Below are 17,601 nucleotides of genomic sequence, written 5' to 3'. Positions count from 1 at the left end.
TACCACAGCACTTTCCTAAAAACATTTTTGTCAATATGCACTGCAGAAACATTCCTGATCCATGAGATATTTGCATGTGGTGCCTAAAGTTAGATTTTGAGGCAATTTTATAAAACTTTTTATACATTTTTGTAAATGTTGCAAATTTATGTTACTGATGAAAATCCCTGAAATTAACACATTAATTTTGAGAAAAAAATACTTATTTATCATTTTCAGTTTTGTTCAAGGTCAATAAATCAAGTTTTATTTATAATTGTCCAATAATAGTATTTGATAGTATTTGGGGTAAAAAGACCCCCTGTTGCATAGCTAAAGGCCCCTATAACACATTGTTTTTCTTAAGTGTGTTGAATAGATTTGCTCTGAAAAATGTCAAAAGTGGTCTGACTTTTACCCCAAGTGTGGGATAAAAGCCTCCCAAAAATCTTGATGCATTTTGCAAAAAAAAAAGAAAAGTTTTTTCCCATAAGGTGTGCCTATAGCCCTGTTGTATTCAACTTAATTTGCACCCTTTGTTGTAACAGCTTGGTATATTCCAGTGACAGCTGCAGTTCATGTGTTTTTAGGAACATATATAGGGCAGTAATGTCCGATTGAGAGTCAGTCTGATTGATGACACATTTTGATTTCATCCACTCATAGATAAAAAGATGTCTGGAGGATGGAGCAAGGTGGAGCCTGCCACACCAGAGGTGAAGACATTCACCCAAGAGGTAGGAGATTTATTTATTAAATTATTCTGTATTTGGCAGACGCTTTCATACAAAGACATTTACAGTGCATTCAAAGAATACATTTTTAAATATGTATTCCTAAATCCCTGAGAATCAAACCCATGATGAGTCATGTGAGTGCATGAATGCATTAACATAACTAACTAAATAATCATTCTTCTGAATAATCAATAGTTTCTCGTGGAGTTGAAAACATCGAAACTGAACAAATCAAAACTGTGTAATATAATCACTTCCTTTGAAACATTAATTTCAGATAGTTGAACCAACTGATTCAACTTGATTATTAATATTTTTTCAAAATATTCCTACTAGTATGATAACTACTACTAATAATAAAATATAGACTAATATAAAATGTGATATCTGTTTATTCAGGTGAAGCCACAAGTGCAAAATCTCTTACCTGGTGTCGACCTTAAGATTTTCAATGCGGTAAGCTTCTCTTCTCAGACTGCGGCAGGAATAAACTATATAATCAAGGTAAGTTAGTGGTTCTGAGTGTTTGTTTGTTTGTTTTTGCAAGCTTGTGATATGTAGTAGATATAACTGTTACGATCCCGGTGTTCTCTAGTCACGTTCAGGTCACGTTTCCATGTGGTCCGTCCCGTGTTTTTTCTGTTTCACCCTCGCCAGTCACGTTCCATGTCACTCTTCCTTGGTATCCGTCCCGTGTTTTCTGTTTCACCGAACACGCTCCCTGACATGTCTTCCTTGTTGCCCGCCTGTGTTTCACTGTCTCTGTTAGAACTACACTTCCCTTCGTCCTCACTCCTCATCACCGCTGTCACAGCGTTATTATCCGCACCTGTCGTCTATTTTATTATCACCTGTCTTCGTTAATCTGTCATTGGTTTTGTTTGCTCATTGGTTCCTTTGTTCTCTGTCTGTGTATTTAAGCCCTGTCTGTCTGTGCTGTGGTTGTCGTTCGTTAATGTTAGTATCACGTTTCCGTGTATCAGTTCCGATGTCTGCTTAAACGCCTTCTGTCCGTGTTCCCTGTCAGTCTGTCTACCCGTTCATGGTTACCCTGCTGTTCTCGCGTTCCTGCCTGTTTTCCCATCGTGGACTTTCCTTTGTTCTAGTGTTTGTTTATTTTTTATCCCAATAAAGCCTGCGTTTGGATCCGCACTCTTGTCTGTCTTCCCTGATCATCACAATAACAGATAGTTGGGCATAATTTTAATTTTTTTCTCACATTAAGATTTTGTGTTAACATGTATATTTTTGTATAAGGGAATATGTTTATTTTCAGATGCAAAAAGTTTTTCACCACATTTAATTTCACTAGTTCATTTTAACTATCATGATTCTGTGGTGTGACCGATTACATTTTAAAATGACAAATATTCCATGTATAGTCCCTCAATTAATATAAAGTTTTAAAAGCATCATGCATAATTATCATATAATAATGAGCAAAATGTTGTTTAAAACAGTTTTAGATATAGAGTACAGAGGATATGTCTCCCAAACATATTTCATGACGTCTACATATTTACTTGTGCATAAGGTGTATTGTTGTTTCTCTCTCTCTCTCTCTCTCTCTCAAATTCAAATGAGCTTTATTGGCATGACTGTATACAGTGTACAATGTTGCCAAAGCAGTAATAAACACATTACAAACATAAAAACAACAACATGTATATACAATAAATGAATAATAATGATAATAATAAACAAATAAAAATAAATACAAACTAAGAGGAAAAAACAGCAATGAGCAATGAGGAAGGGAGGAGCAAAAAAAAAAAAAAGAAGTCAATTAAAATATGAGTTTGAATAGAGCTGTAATATGATGAGGGGTCAGTCTCTCGCCCTCATGTGATGACAGGACGACACATACTGCGCTGCAGCTGAACACACTCGACTTTCTCTCCCATTAGATACGAGAGTTTGTCTAAGTTATTTATGTCCTGGAATTCAGGTAGAATATGAGCTATTTTTGTAAAGTGAGTGTTTCTAATGGTCTCATATTTACTGCAGTGAGTGAGGAAGTGAAGTTCATCCTCCACAACTCCTTCAGTGCAGTGTGAACACAGTCTGTCCTCTCTGGGTCTCCGGTTCTGTCTGTGTCGTCCCGTCTCTACAGACAGACTGTGCTCACTCAGACGATACTTTGACAGTAGCTTTCTTTGTCCATAATCTTTAATATGGATCAAATATGGTGCCAATTTATAATCCGTCTTAATTCTGTGGAAGTAGTTTAATTTATGTACTTGTATGACTTTGTGCTGCCAATCGTGAATGTATTCTTCCTGCGTTATTCTGTCTGTCTGTTTCAGTTTGGCCAATCTGAACTGGATGGATGAATTTAGCTGATATTTTTCTACTAAATAGTGCATGGGGTCACTCTCTGGGTGTCCTGTCCTGTGTGTAAAGGCACAGTGATGGTAATTATCTGGAGGTGTGTCGGACAAATGGAACCAGAATTTAGCTGCTCTCTTCTGGATTTCAGTGAGGAGAGGGAACCGGCCCAGTTCTGCTCTACAGCCCAGATTCGGGGCACTTCTGTGAACTCCCAGGATGTTTTTACAGAATTCTAGGTGGAAAATTTCAACAAGGCTTTTGTCCCAAGATTCATAATTTAATTTATATTTGAGGCCCCAGATTTCACAGCCATAGAGGAGTATTGGTTTGATGATGCTGTCGAAGACTTTCAGCCACAGTTTAATGGGGGGGTTGAATTTAAATAATGATTTTCTTATACTATAATAATGTCCTACGGGCTTTGTCTGTCAGATCTTTTATTGCCAAATCAAACTGTCCTGAAGCAGAGATTGTAAGACCCAAATAATTATAGTGGTTGACATGATGAAGGATTCTTCCCCCGATTGTGAATATATATTTATTGCTCAAAATGTGATTTTTTTTCTGAAAGATCATGACTTTGGACTTCTCCATGTTTAATGGTAAAGCCCAATCTCTGCTATACAGGTGAAACTCGAAAAATTAGAATATCGTGCAAAAGTTCATTAATTTCAGTAATTCAACCTAAAAGGTGAAACTAATATATTATATAGACTCATTACAAGCAAAGTAAGATATTTCAAGCCTTTATTTGATATAATTTTGATGATTATGGCTTACAGCTTATGAAAACCCCAAATTCAGAATCTCAGAAAATTAGAATATTACATGAAATCAATAAAAAAAAAAGGATTTTAAATACAGAAATGTCGGCCCTCTGAAAAGTATAATCATGCATATGTACTCAGTACTTGGTTTGGGCCCCTTTTGCATTAATTACTGCCTCAATGCGGCGTGGCATGGATGCTATCAGCCTGTGGCACTGCTGAGGTGTTATGGAAGACCAAGATGCTTCAATAGCGGCCTTCAGCTCTTCTGCATTGTTTGGTCTCATGTCTCTCATCTTTCTCTTGGCAATGCCCCATAGATTCTCTATGGGGTTCAGGTCAGGCGAGTTTGCTGGCCAATCAAGCACAGTAATACCATGGTCATTGAACCAGGTTTTGGTACTTTTGGCAGTGTGGGCAGGTGCCAAGTCCTGCTGGAAAATGAAGTCAGCATCTCCATAAAGCTTGTCTGCTGAAGGAAGCATGAAGTGCTCTAAAATGTCCCGGTAGACGGCTGCGTTGACTCTGGACTTAATAAAGCACAGTGGACCAACACCAGCCGATGACATGGCTCCCCAAACCAACACAGACTGTGAAAACTTCACACTGGACTTCAAGCATCTTGGATTGTGTGCCTCTCCATTCTTCCTCCAGACTCTGGGACCTTGGTTTCCAAATGAGATGCAAAATTTGCTCTCATCAGAAAAGAGGACTTTGGACCACTGAGCAACAGACCAGTTCTTTTTTTCTTTAGCCCAGGTAAGACGTTTGACATTTGAAGCCCATGTCCAGGACCCGTCTGTGTGTGGTGGCTCTTGATGCAGTAACTCCAGCCTCAGTCCACTCCTTGTGAAGCTCCCCACACATTTGAATGGCCTTTTCCTGACAATCCTCTCCAGGCTACGGTCATCCCTGCTGCTTGTGCACCTTTTTCTTCCACACTTTTCCCTTCCACTTAACTTTCTATTAATGTGCTTTGATACAGCACTTTGAGAACATCCAACTTCTTTTGCAATTACCTTTTGAGGCTTTCTCTCCTTGTGGAGGGTGTCAATGATGGTTTTCTGCACAACTGTCAGGTCAGCAGTCTTCCCCATGATTGTGAATTCAACTGAACCAGACTGAGAGACCATTTAAAGGCTCAGGAACCCTTTGCAGGTGTTTAGCTGATTAGAGTGTGACACTTTGAGCCTACAATACTGAACCTTTTCACAATATTCTAATTTTCTGAGATTCTGAATTTGGGGTTTTCATAAGCTGTAAGCCATAATCATCAAAATTATATCAAATAAAGGCTTGAAATATCTTACTTTGCTTGTAATGAGTCTATATAATATATTAGTTTCACCTTTTAAGTTGAATTACTGAAATTAATGAACTTTTGCACGATATTCTAATTTTTCGAGTTTCACCTGTATGTTTCTAAAATGGAGAGGCTTTGATGTAGTCCCTCTTCATTAGGAGACAGCAGCAGGAGGTCGTCAGCGTAAAGGAGGCATTTGATTTATCTGCCATCTAAGATCAGTCCAGGGCAAGATGAGTTTTGAAGGGTTATGGCCAATTCATTAATATAGATATTAAATAGAGTTGGGCTGAGGCTGCAGCCTTGACGAACTCCCTTGGTCTGATTGAAATAATTAGTTCTTTTGTCATTAATCTTCACGCAGCATTTATTTTCAGTGTACATGTCTTTTATGACATCATATGTCTTTCCTCCGATGCCACTCTGGATGAGTTTCAGGAAGAGTCCGTCATGCCAAACACAATCAAAGGCCTTTTTAAAGTCAATGAAGCAGCCGAATATTTTGCCTTGTTTTGTTTGCTGAACATATTTTTGAATAAGTGAGTGAAGTGTGTAGATGTGATTAGTTGTTCTCTGTTTAGGCATGAATCCAATCTGACATGTATTTAGTGTCTTGTGTTCTTGGATGAAGTTCACTAATCTGTTGTTTATAATGCAACAGAAGAGTTTCCGAGGTTGCTGCTGACTGTAATGCCCCTGTAATTATTGGGGTTGTACTTGTCCCCTTGTTTGAGGATTGGGGTTATTTGATTTTTCTTCCAGTTCTGAGGAAAGTGTCCTGATTTTAATAAGAGATTGAATAATTTCAGAATAGCATCTTTGAGTTTGGGGCTGCTGTGTTTCAGCATCTCATTACATATTCCATCCAAGCCACAAGATTTGTTATTTTTGAGGGATTTCATCCTTTCATTCAGTTCATTTAAAGATATGGGGCGTCCAAATGGTTTAATTGATCTTTTATTGTGTGTTCCAGATTGTTTAGTTGAGAGGTCAGGTGTTTTTGGCTGGGGTTTGGTTCATTTTGTAAATAGAGGTTTCTGAAATGTTCTGTCCAGAGTTTTGGGTTACAGATGGGAGTGGATTTGACTTTTTTTGATTGATCTAAATTATTCCATAAATCCCAAAAGTAGTTTTCATTGACAGCCTCCTCGATCTTGTTGAGTTTAGCTGTCATATGATCAGCTCTTTTCCTTCTCAGTAGTGACTTGTACATGTTCAGTGTTTGGTGATATGTGGAGCGTGTGTGCTGGTTTGCGGGGTCTCTGTGTTTTTTATTTGATAATGATCGTAATTCCTTTCTTAATGATTGACAATCTTTATCAAACCAATCGGCTTTAATGATTTCTTTCTTTCTCCTGTATATTTGTCTTATTCTCAGGGCTTTGCCGGCTACTGTATGAAATATTTTGGTTAACTGTTCTGTTGCCGAATTGATACTGGTCTTGTCTTCTCTAAATTTGGTGTAGATAAATGTGTCTATCATATTCTGGACATGAATGCTGTGGAGCTCTGCCTCATACCGTGCAGGACTGTCATTTTTCCATATAAATTTGGTGGGAGGGAATACAATTGAATGTTCTGATCAGAAGATGGCAGATTTGCTGACTTGTTTATACTCATGACTATATGGCTGTGATCTGAGAAGGGAAGCTGTGACATCACCATGAAGTAGTTGATCTTATTGTGGTCTAGATCTGTAATAGCATAGTCCACTGTGCTGCTACCTCGAGGTGAGCAGTAAGTAAATCGACCCAGAGAGTCTCCCCTTGTCCTGCCATTAACTATATATAACCCCAGACTTTTACAGAGCTGCAGGACGTGTTTCCCATGTCTGTTTATCGTGCTGTCATAGTTCTGACGGGCTTTAGTACAGAGTTGATTCTGCTGTATATGTGCACTATTAATATATTTATCGCCAGCTGAACTAATGTAGTCTGGTTCCTTTCCGGTTCTTGCATTCAGATCCCCCATTAACAGCACAGAGCCCAGCGACTGAAACTGAACGATCTCTGACTGTAGTGTGGGTAAGGTGTCCTCATTATAATAGGGGGACTCGTATGGGGGATATACACTGCACATAGATACATATCCTCATCTGAACAAATGACTTCCTTATTAATTTTCATCCAGATATGTGTTTTCCCTTTTTTTACAGGTTGAATACAGTGGGAAAGATGCTCTTTAAACCAAACTATAATTCCTCCTGAATCTCTTCCATTCTTAACATGAGGGGTTTTCATTGAAGGTATAAATAACTCTCTGTAGTTTAAAGGGGTGTAAGTTTGAGACTCTAAACGACTCCATGTCTCAAGTAATATAATTATATCTGAACTATATACAATATTTAATAAATCAGGGTTAGTGCTTTTCTCTCCGAAAGATGAAGAAATCATCTCACGGGAGAGCCAGGTCTGTCTGCGCCGGCCCGTCTCCACGGCCAGACTGTGCTCGCTGAGTCTGTACATCGTCAGGGTTTTCCTGAGTTTCACATCACTCACTGTGCTCAGGTAGTTCGCAACAGTGTACTCTCGATTTAGTGCCGAATAACATTCCAGTTTGTGTTGGTTTTGAATGGTGTTTGTCCAATGGGTGATGTACTTGTCTTGTTCTGTGTTGATAATTTGTGCGGGTCGAATGTGTGTGAGTGTGTGTGTGTGCTGAGGTGTGCTGATCTCTGCAGGAGAGAGCTCAGTCAGTCTCAGCACCAGCTGGCACAGATTGGTCGCCCATTGGTCGCGCGTTCAGAGTCGCCCCGTCATTGGTTCGAGCAAGTTGCCGCAGCACAGCCAATGACCGAGCTGCCTCGCTCATTGCTGTATGCTGTGCAGCTGCAATGCGTTTTACATAAAGACTTCAATATTTCTCGAGAAATGGAGTTTCTCTCTCTCTCTCTCTCTCTATATATATATATCTCACACACTCTCTCTCTCTCTCTCTCTCTATATATATATCTCACACACACTCTCTCTCTCTCTCTCTATATATATATCTCACAGACTCTCTCTCTCTCTCTCTCTCTCTCTCTCTCTCTCTCTCTATATATATATATATATATATATATATATCTCACAGTCTCTCTCTCTCTCTCTCTCTCTCTCTCTCTCTCTCTCATATATATATATATATACTGTATATATCTCACACTCAAATTCAAATTGCTTTATTGGCATGACTGTACATAATACAATATTGCCAAAGCTTGGAACACATAGATTATACATAGAGAATAATTATAAAGACATCAAAATAATAAAGTATATAACTTAAATTTAAATGTACAAATTAAATTCATTGTACAAATTAACAGAGTAACAGATTACAATATCTGTGAACATTCGATACCACAGTGTTTTAACACATATATACATACACACACACACATACATTACGGAGGGTCACTGTGGTGGACAGTAGGGAAACACACTGAGGTCAGACACACACACACACATACATTCACCTGCTGTCTCTCAGGCTGTGGCACACACACACGTATCTGGCAGCCAGTGCTGCTGTCTGTCCCTCTCCTAGTAAGGTCTTTATCTGATCTATTTCAGTCATGGCTGTAAAGTCCTGTATTAAGTCAGTGAGTTTGTTGAAGTAGAGTTCTCTGACTGAGCTGTATTTGTGACAGTGAAGGAGGAAGTGTGTCTCTGTCTCGATCTCTCCTGTCCTACACTGAACACACACCCTTTGCTCTCGGGGTAACCAGCTCTTTCTGTGTCTGCCGGTCTCGATGGCTAGGCTGTGTTCACTCAGCCTGTACTTGCTCAGGATCAGTCTCTGCTTTGTGTCTCTCACACTCTGGAGATATTCTGCCAATTCATAATTTGATTTCAAAGTTCGATAGAATTGTAATTTACTTTGTGTTTTAGTTTCCTGATCCCAATGTTCCAGATATGTATTTTTAGACTGTTTGATAATTTGGTTTATTCTGATGTGTGTGTGTGAGAAGCAGTGCTGGTCTGAGACTGGTTAGAGTTAGTAGGGTTAGAGAGTCTCAGGACCAGCTGTAACCGGGATACACACACACAAGATGAGACAGTCACAATGTTGGATGAAACTGCTTTTAATGTTATTAAAAACAGTGCAGGCAAAAGTACAAAACAGGGTAAATCCAGTGAAGAGTAGTCGTGGGAAGCGTAGGGTCAAAAGCCGGGGAATCAAAGATATAAACAAGGGGGCAGATCTAATGAGGGAGGTGAACGAGAGTGGGGAAAACAGTTAACAACTAGGGCGAGGAACACAACGAGACTAGCGGGAATGAAGACAGGGGGACGAGAGGAATTGGGAGTTGGCAAGCTAACAGGTAATCGTAGGGAGGTCAAAACTAGACGAGACTAGCAGGGGCAAAACTAGACGAGACTAGCAGGGGCAAAACTAGACGAGACTAGCAGGGGCAGAACTAGACGAGACTAGCAGGGGCAAAGATACGGGGAACTAAGTACAATAACCAACCGGAAACAAACGGAAGGATAGTGTATTTATAGGGGCGAGTACAGGTGTAAACAATGAAGGTGACGAGACGAGTGCAGGTGTTGCAGGGACGAGAAGCGCGTGAGTGCAAGTGGTCATAATGTTCAGGCTGATTGAGGCGAGTGCGCCAGAGGGAGGAGATAGTTTACGAGCGAGAGCTCGTAATAGCAAAACCGGGCGTGGAAGCCCGAGGGAGGAAACAGAGCGTACGAGCTTAAGGGGGCGGAGCGAGGAAGCGGGAAGCGAGCACGCTCGCGGAGTGCATGTGTGCGTGCTCGCGGACGCGGAGATGGGGCAGAGGAGCGGGGTTCGTGACACCAGCTGACTGAGGAGACTCTTTTCGGGGTTCAGTTCTTGGGTTTGTAGTGCTTTAAAATGTAGCGTTTCTGTGGGACTTGATTTTAGATGCATCCAGAATTTGAGGGATCTTTTTTGCATATTAACAATCAATGGGAATCGGCCTAATTCTGCCCTACATGCATTATTGGGTGTTTTCCTTTGTAGTTTTAGAATCATTTTGCAGAATTCTGTGTGTAGGGCTTCTGTTGGATGTCTGTCCCATCTAGTGTAGCTCTGATCACTGAGTGGACCCCAAACCTCACTTCCATACAGCGCAATGGGCTGTACGACACTATCAAAGATTTTACACCAGATTGGAATCGGTAATTCAGTGTTTTGGAATTTCTTCTTAATTGCATATAGAGCTCTTCGAGCTTTATCTCTTAGAGCATTCACTGCCACACTGAAACTCCCCGATGCAGTGATGACCAGGCCGAGGTAAGTGTACTGCATCGTGTGCTCTAGGCCGGTGCTGCCTAGAGAGAACTGGTATCTGTGTTCCTGACATCTGGGCTTTTTCTGAAAGACCATAATGTTGGTCTTTGTGAGGTTGACTGCCAGGGCCCAGTTCTGGCAGTAGTTCTGCAGCAGGTCCAGGTGCTGCTGTAGTCCCTGTGCAGTGGGTGACAGCAGCACCAGGTCGTCTGCGTGACAGCAGGAGCTTGATGCTCCTGTCCTGTAGAGTGAGTCCAGGGCCTGTAGACTGCTCCAACTGCACCGCTAGTTCATTAATGTAGATGTTGAACAGCGTTGGACTCAGGCTACAGCCCTGCCGCACTCCTCTCTTCTGGGTGAAGAATTCTGTATGTTTGTTGCCAATTCGTATTGCACATTTGTTGTTCGAATATATTGATTTTATAATGTCATAGACTTTACCCCCTACACCACTTTGTAATAGTTTGTAATATAATCCGTCATGCCAAATAGAATCAAAGGCTTTTTTGAAATCGACAAAGCATGCAAATATTTTTCCGTTTTTGGTCTGTTTTACGTGTTTATGGATTAGGGTGTGTAGGGTGTAAATGTGGTCAGTAGTTCTGTGATTTGGAACGAAGCCAATCTGACTCTTACTCAGGACATTGTGTTCGTTAAGGAAGTCTACAATTCTATTGTTTAAAATACTGCTAAATAACTTCCCCAGATTACTGCTCACACAAATGCCTCTGAAATTATTAGGGTCTAATTTATTTCCACTCTTATGAATTGGGGTAATAAGTCCTTGGCTCCAGATGTCAGGAAAACAGCCTGAACGAAGGACAATGTTGAACAGTTTTAGCAGCACCGCCTGCAGCTCCGGTGTGCTGTGTTTCAGCATCTCACTCAGAATGCTGTCAGGACCACAAGATTTATTACCTTTTTGCTTTTTGAGTTTGTTTGTCAATTCTTCATGTGTAATTTGGAAGTCAAGTGGATTTTGATTATTTTTAATTGTCTCTTCATAAGTTTGTAGATTTTGTTGGATCAGATTATAATTGTCATTGAGTTGTTTTGATGGGATTTCTTTATATAAGTTTTCAAAATGATTTGTCCAGATTTCTCCATCTTGTATTGGTAGGTCTTGTGGTTTTGCTGTGCTCAGATTATTCCACATATCCCAGAATTGATTTTGATTTATTGAATGTTCTAATTCTTGTATACTTTTGGTCAGATGGTGTTTCTTCTTCACTCTAATCGTGTCTTTATATATTTTTAGTTTTGAAAAGTATTCAGTTCTTAAGTCAGTGTTGTTTGGTTCTTTATGTTTCAGATTTGATAATTTTCTAAGTTGTTTTCTTAATGTTTTGCAGTCTGAGTCAAAACATTTTTCATCTTTTGGAGTATTTTTAGTGTATTTTTTGCCTTTCTTTTCAATTCACTTCTATGTGCTGCTTTTTTAAATATGTAATTGATTTCATTTGTGGCCGAATTAACACCATCTTTAGTTGTTTCAAATTTTTTATTAATAAATGTATTTATTAGATTTTTTAGTTCTTCAGAACTGAGGGCTTGGACAAATGTATCTGCGCTGTCCGGAGCCCATCTGTATCTCTGCTGGACCTGATACATTTGGCAGGTTTCCAGTCTGTTTTGTTCTGGTGTGTCGTGTGTTTTGATATAGATGTTAGTTTGGTTATGGTCAGAAAGCGGAGTTTGCTGTTTGACAGTGAATGCATTGAAGGAGGAGGGGTCCATGTCAGTGATGGCATAGTCAACTACACTAGCTCCAAGACCTGAACAACACGTGAACCTCCCTAAAGAGTCCCCTCTGATCCTGCCGTTCAGTATGTACAGGCCTGAGGCTCGGCAGAGCTGCACCAACTCTCTACCGGTTTTATTTACGGTCTGGTCAAGGTTGTTTCTCGGTGGAAGTTTTCTTGTGAGACTAGGGGGGTTCTGGCCAAAGACATATTCATTGCCCTTTGGATCTACGTCATCAGGTTCAGATCCAGTTCTTGCATTAAAGTCTCCACACAGCAGCACGTTTCCCTGGGCCTGGAAACGGCTGATTTCTGTGTGGATGTTGTTGAGATATTCCTCGTCATGGTAAGGGGAATCCGCTGGGGGAATGTAGATGGCACAGAGATATGTGTCTGTAGCAGAAATGCCAATTTGGTTTAGTTTTAACCAGCAATTAAATTTTCCAACTGAAATAGTAGAAATGTGTTTGGCCAGATCCTCCCTGTACCACACCAGAATTCCTCCCGAGTCTCGTCCACGATGAACTGTACTTATTTTAACTGAGGGTACAATTACTTCATAATAGCCTGAGGGACAGTAGGTAAGCGCATCATTTCGACACCAGGTTTCAGTGAGGATAATTATATCAACATCTTCGATATGTTTTAGAAATTCTGCGTCTGTGCTTTTAGAACCAAATGTTGAAGAATTAAGACCCTGAATATTCCAGCAACTTATTTTAAATTAACGCATTCGTATTCTAAAAGATAAACCTATTTGGTGAGACAGAGAGAAAGTAACGTGAAGCTAGTGTACATGTGAAAACATACATGGCAAACAATTTACAATAGTGCACTTCTTTTTTCTTTTTTTTTGTCAGTAGAGCACTGTGTGTGTTCTTATCTGTTCAGGAGCTGGTTGCACAGTGTGTGTAGCATCTCTCTGATCTGGCTCAGTTCGCTGGCAGAGGTGGAGCAGGAGGCCGGGCTAAAGCTTCAGCGTAGCTCGGTGCTCTCGGGTGGAGGGATTTATCTGGGTGTGGGGGTTTTTTTGGTTTCTTCTTGCTAATGGGGGCTTGATGGCCAGCAGGTGGACGTGGAGTTGGTGACTGCAGGTTATTATTATTATATATATATATAGAGAGAGAGAGAGAGAGTGTGTGAGATATTTATATAGAGAGAGAGAGAGAGAGTGTGTGATATATATATATATAGAGAGAGAGAGAGAGAGAGAGAGAGAGAGAGAGTTTCATTCCTCATTGAATATCACACTGAGAAACAGCTACGATAATTCAGTGAACACTAATGGAAAACAAATGTTAAAACTCTGTAAAGGTTTAGGAATCTACATCATCAATGGCAGAACTCGTGGAGATACATTAGGTAGATTCACTTACTGCTCCAGATTAGGAACCAGTGTGGTAGATTATTCAATAACAGATATTGACCCAAGCTTTATTAATGCCTTCACAGTCAGACCTCAGCTCCCGATCTCCGATCACTGCCAAACTGTGCTTTATTTGAAACCCCCGTATGAAATAACTAAAACCTCTCCACTTGAATCTGAAAAACTGTTTCCTCTGAAACCTAAACTTAAATGGAATCAATCCAACTCGGATCAATTCAAAGAAAATATGAACAGTCCTTCTATATCAAAAATGCTGGATGAATTTATGTCCATTGATTTCACTTTAGATATTAATGGAATAAATGTAGCAACAAAAAACGTAAATTACATATTCAAAACATTGATAACTCTATCTAACATTAAACCGCAAAGCAAACATAAAACGCATCAACAGAGAATGAGAAAGGATGTCTGGTTCGATGATGAATGTGCCGGTCTCAGAAAAGAACTGAGGAGACGCTCTAACAAAAAGCACAAAGATCCATCCAGCCAGACATTACGGCTCTCTTATTCAGACTGTCTGCAAAATTACAAAAGAATTTTGAGGTACAAAAGAGAAAAATATTTTAAAGCCAAAATCAATGAAATTGATGATTCAGTAGATCAAAATACTTTCTGGAACCTTTATAAAAAACTAGAAAAACCCAAATTAGAGATGTCACTCCAGAATGGCACAATTTGGAAATCTTACTTTGAAAATTTGTATCGAAAAATTGCACCAGCTGACCTTAACCAACCTCAGAGTAAAATAAAGAAAACATTAGAAGACTTGGAGAAAACAATTAAAAATTATCAAAATCCATTAGATAAATATATAACAATATCTGAAATATTAGAACATATAAAAAATCTTAAATTAAAGAAAGCATGTGGACAAGATCACATTAGTAACGAAATGCTTAAACTCAGCAGTCCCAGCATGATTCAAACTTTAGCCAAATTATTTAATTTGGTGTTGTGGTCCGAAGCGTCCCTGAGAGCTGGTCTGAGGGACTCATCACACCCATATTCAAGAAAGGTGATCGATTCGACCCCAATAGTTATCGCGGCATCAGTGTGGGCAGTGCTTTAGGAAAACTGTTCTGCAGCATCATAAACAGACGCATCGTCTCACACATTTCATCCCACAACATTTTAAATAAAGCACAAATTGGCTTTTTACCAAAACACCGCACATCCAACCACATCTATTCCCTTCACACTCTCATCAACAAAAACATCAAGGACAAACAAAGAAAAATATTTGCATGTTTTGTAGACTTTAAAAAAGCATTCGACTCAATTTGGCATGATGGTCTACTATGCAAAATCCTACAAATTGGTATTGGCGGAAAAACATTTGATATTATTAAATCTCTGTACAGCAACAGCAAAAGTGCTGTGAAAATCAGTAACCACAGAAGCGCGTTCTTCCAGCAGGGCCGTGGAGTCTGAGCCCGACTCTATTCAACATCTACATCAATGATCTGGCATCAGCGCTGGAGAGCTCGACTGTACCCGGTCTCACTCTACACCACACACAGGCCAGGGGTCAGGGGTCAGAGGTCAGATGTCTGCTGTACGCGGATGATCTTGTCCTGCTGTCCTGCACACCTGAGGGCCTTCAGCAGAGCCTGTCCCTGCTGGAACAGTACTGTCAAGACTGGGCCCTGACAGTCAACCTGGACAAAACCAGAGTCATGGTGTTCCAGAAGAAGGCCCGATCTCAGGCACACAAACACCAGTTCCTGTATAAAGGCCAGGTCCTGCAGCACAGCACGAGCTATAGCTATCTGGGTATCGACATCAGCCTCGGACGCTTCGGTCTGGCTGTTAAAACTCTGAGTGAAAAGGCACGGAGGGCTTTCTATGCCATAAAATCACGATGCGGACACTTAAAATTACCCATTAAAACCTGGATCAAATTATATAATTCAATAATAAAACCAATTATTTTATATGGATGTGAAATTTGGGGACCAGTACTAAATTTTAAAAAACACCAGTAGAAAAATTACAATTGGAAATTGCCAAAAATATTTTAGGGGTCCACAGAAACACGTCCACTGCCGCCTGCAGGGCCGAGCTAGGCCTGTACCCACTGAACATCGAGATCCAGAAGAGATGTGTTCAGTTCTGGTATCACCTCCATCAGTCTGATCCAGAGTCAGTGCAATATAAAGCCCTCCTCGCCAATGAATCCTCAGCAGAACCTCATCCTCTGAACACACTCGCTCTTCAACTCGTCCATCAGACTATACTCCCTATTGACCACAGCTACAGCCCCAAAATTATTATTAAAGAAATCCACACAAATCTAAAAGACACTCATGATAAATCATTAAAAGCACATTTTGACCTCCAGAATAAACTCCAATGTTACTCGACCCTCAATAGAACCACTAAATTGGCCAGTTATCTATTTATTAAACATTTTAAAGAAAGACAAATCCTCTCCAAATACAGATTAAGTGACCATGACCTAGAGATAGAGAGAGGAAGACGTAGACAAACATGGACAGAGAGAGAGCAGAGGATCTGTAGACACTGTGATCTACAGCACATAGAGGATGAGGAACACTTTCTGCTCTTTTGCTCGAAATATAACAATATAAGAGAAACGTTTCTGCCCAAATTTGAAGCCTTGATCCCATCATTCTATGAACTGAGTGACACTGAAAAAATGTCCTTCTTACTTGGAGAAGATGATAATACAGCTGCACTAGCGGCTAAATATGTGCTAGCTATTCACAATGCCAGAGACAGCTAATTCTCTAGAGTGACCCAATGTATTTATTTATGCAGTGAGTGTATATTTATTTATCCATCTATTTACAATGCTACATGTGACATGATTTATACATATATGTTTTGTTTGTTTGTCTGTTTGTTTTATTATTTATATATAATATGTTGATGCTTTGGCAACATTGTGTTACACAGTCATGCTAATAAAGCAAAATTGAAATTGAAATTGAGAGAGAGAGAGAGAGAGAGAGAGAGAGTGTGTGAGATATATATACAGTGAGGAAAATAAGTATTTGAACACCCTGCTATTTTGCAAGTTCTCCCACTTAGAAATCATGGAGGGGTCTGAAATTGTCATCGTAGGTGCATGTCCACTGTGAGAGACATAATCTAAAAAAAAAATCCAGAAATCACAATGTATGATTTTTTAACTATTTATTTGTATGATACAGCTGCAAATTATGACTCTCACAGTGGACATGCACCTACGATGACAATTTCAGACCCCTCCATGATTTCTAAGTGGGAGAACTTGCAAAATAGCAGGGTGTTCAAATACTTATTTTCCTCACTGTATATTTCAGTGTTTGAGTTCTTCGATTACAGATGCAATCTCAAATAATTATTACAAGTGCTCAAAAGGAGTACAGTATTTGAGGAGTGGTCATGTGAAATGTATCTTAACATTCTAAATGTTTGTTTTATTCAGTTTTCACACTAATCACTAGAAATGTCATAACTTTTAAACAATAGTATTACTAAGTCTCCCTCTAGCTTGTAATTAAAATGGTTGAAAATGCAGTTGTCTGATGAAGTATGGTGGCCAGAGAAGATATAAACTTTTGTAATTTAAATTGCTGTGTAAAATCGTATTAATAAAGGTTGATTAGCCTTAAATAATCATACATATATTTATATAATTTGAAAGCCCTAGATATTATCTTTAATTTGGTGTATACAGTTCAGGTGTGTGATGTTATATGAATATGAATGTAAGAATATGAATATCATATTCTGGCACAGAATGGAATTTTCTGAATTTTGGGCTTAGGCCTTAAAGGGTTCAATTCTGTTCTACATTATGTTGCCAAAAGTATTCAAACCGATCAAGGTTATAACTTTAATTTCACACTGTTTTCACAGGTTTTTCACGAGCTTGCAGTCAAGCATAAATTATCCAGTACTTACCATCCTTGAGTCTCAGGGTGCGCTTGAACGTTTCCACCAGACCCTCAAGACCATGCTGTGTACGTTCTGTGTGGAAATGGGTTGAGACTAGGATTAAGGTCAATCTGCAGTCAGGAAGGACACAGAAAATCATCCATGAATTAAGGGAGATTGGGGCAAGATGAGCCGATTTGTAGCACAGTTGTCCTCTGTA

General features: G+C 39.6%; 1 long non-coding RNA gene across 1 annotated transcript; it reads left to right on the top strand.

Moving 5' to 3' along the window:
• Positions 1 to 619: 619 nt before the first annotated feature.
• On the top strand, positions 620 to 17,601 carry LOC127632017 (uncharacterized). The gene is made up of 3 exons (XR_007969041.1): positions 620 to 716; positions 1,116 to 1,220; positions 17,364 to 17,601. It is a non-coding gene; the product is annotated as an uncharacterized LOC127632017 (long non-coding RNA).

Source organism: Xyrauchen texanus, chromosome 3 (genome assembly GCF_025860055.1).
Source record: "Xyrauchen texanus isolate HMW12.3.18 chromosome 3, RBS_HiC_50CHRs, whole genome shotgun sequence".
In the NCBI taxonomy this organism is placed as follows: domain Eukaryota; kingdom Metazoa; phylum Chordata; class Actinopteri; order Cypriniformes; family Catostomidae; genus Xyrauchen; species Xyrauchen texanus.
The sequence above is the reverse complement of the archived record's forward strand: the minus strand, read 5'-3'. Positions and strand labels throughout refer to the sequence as shown.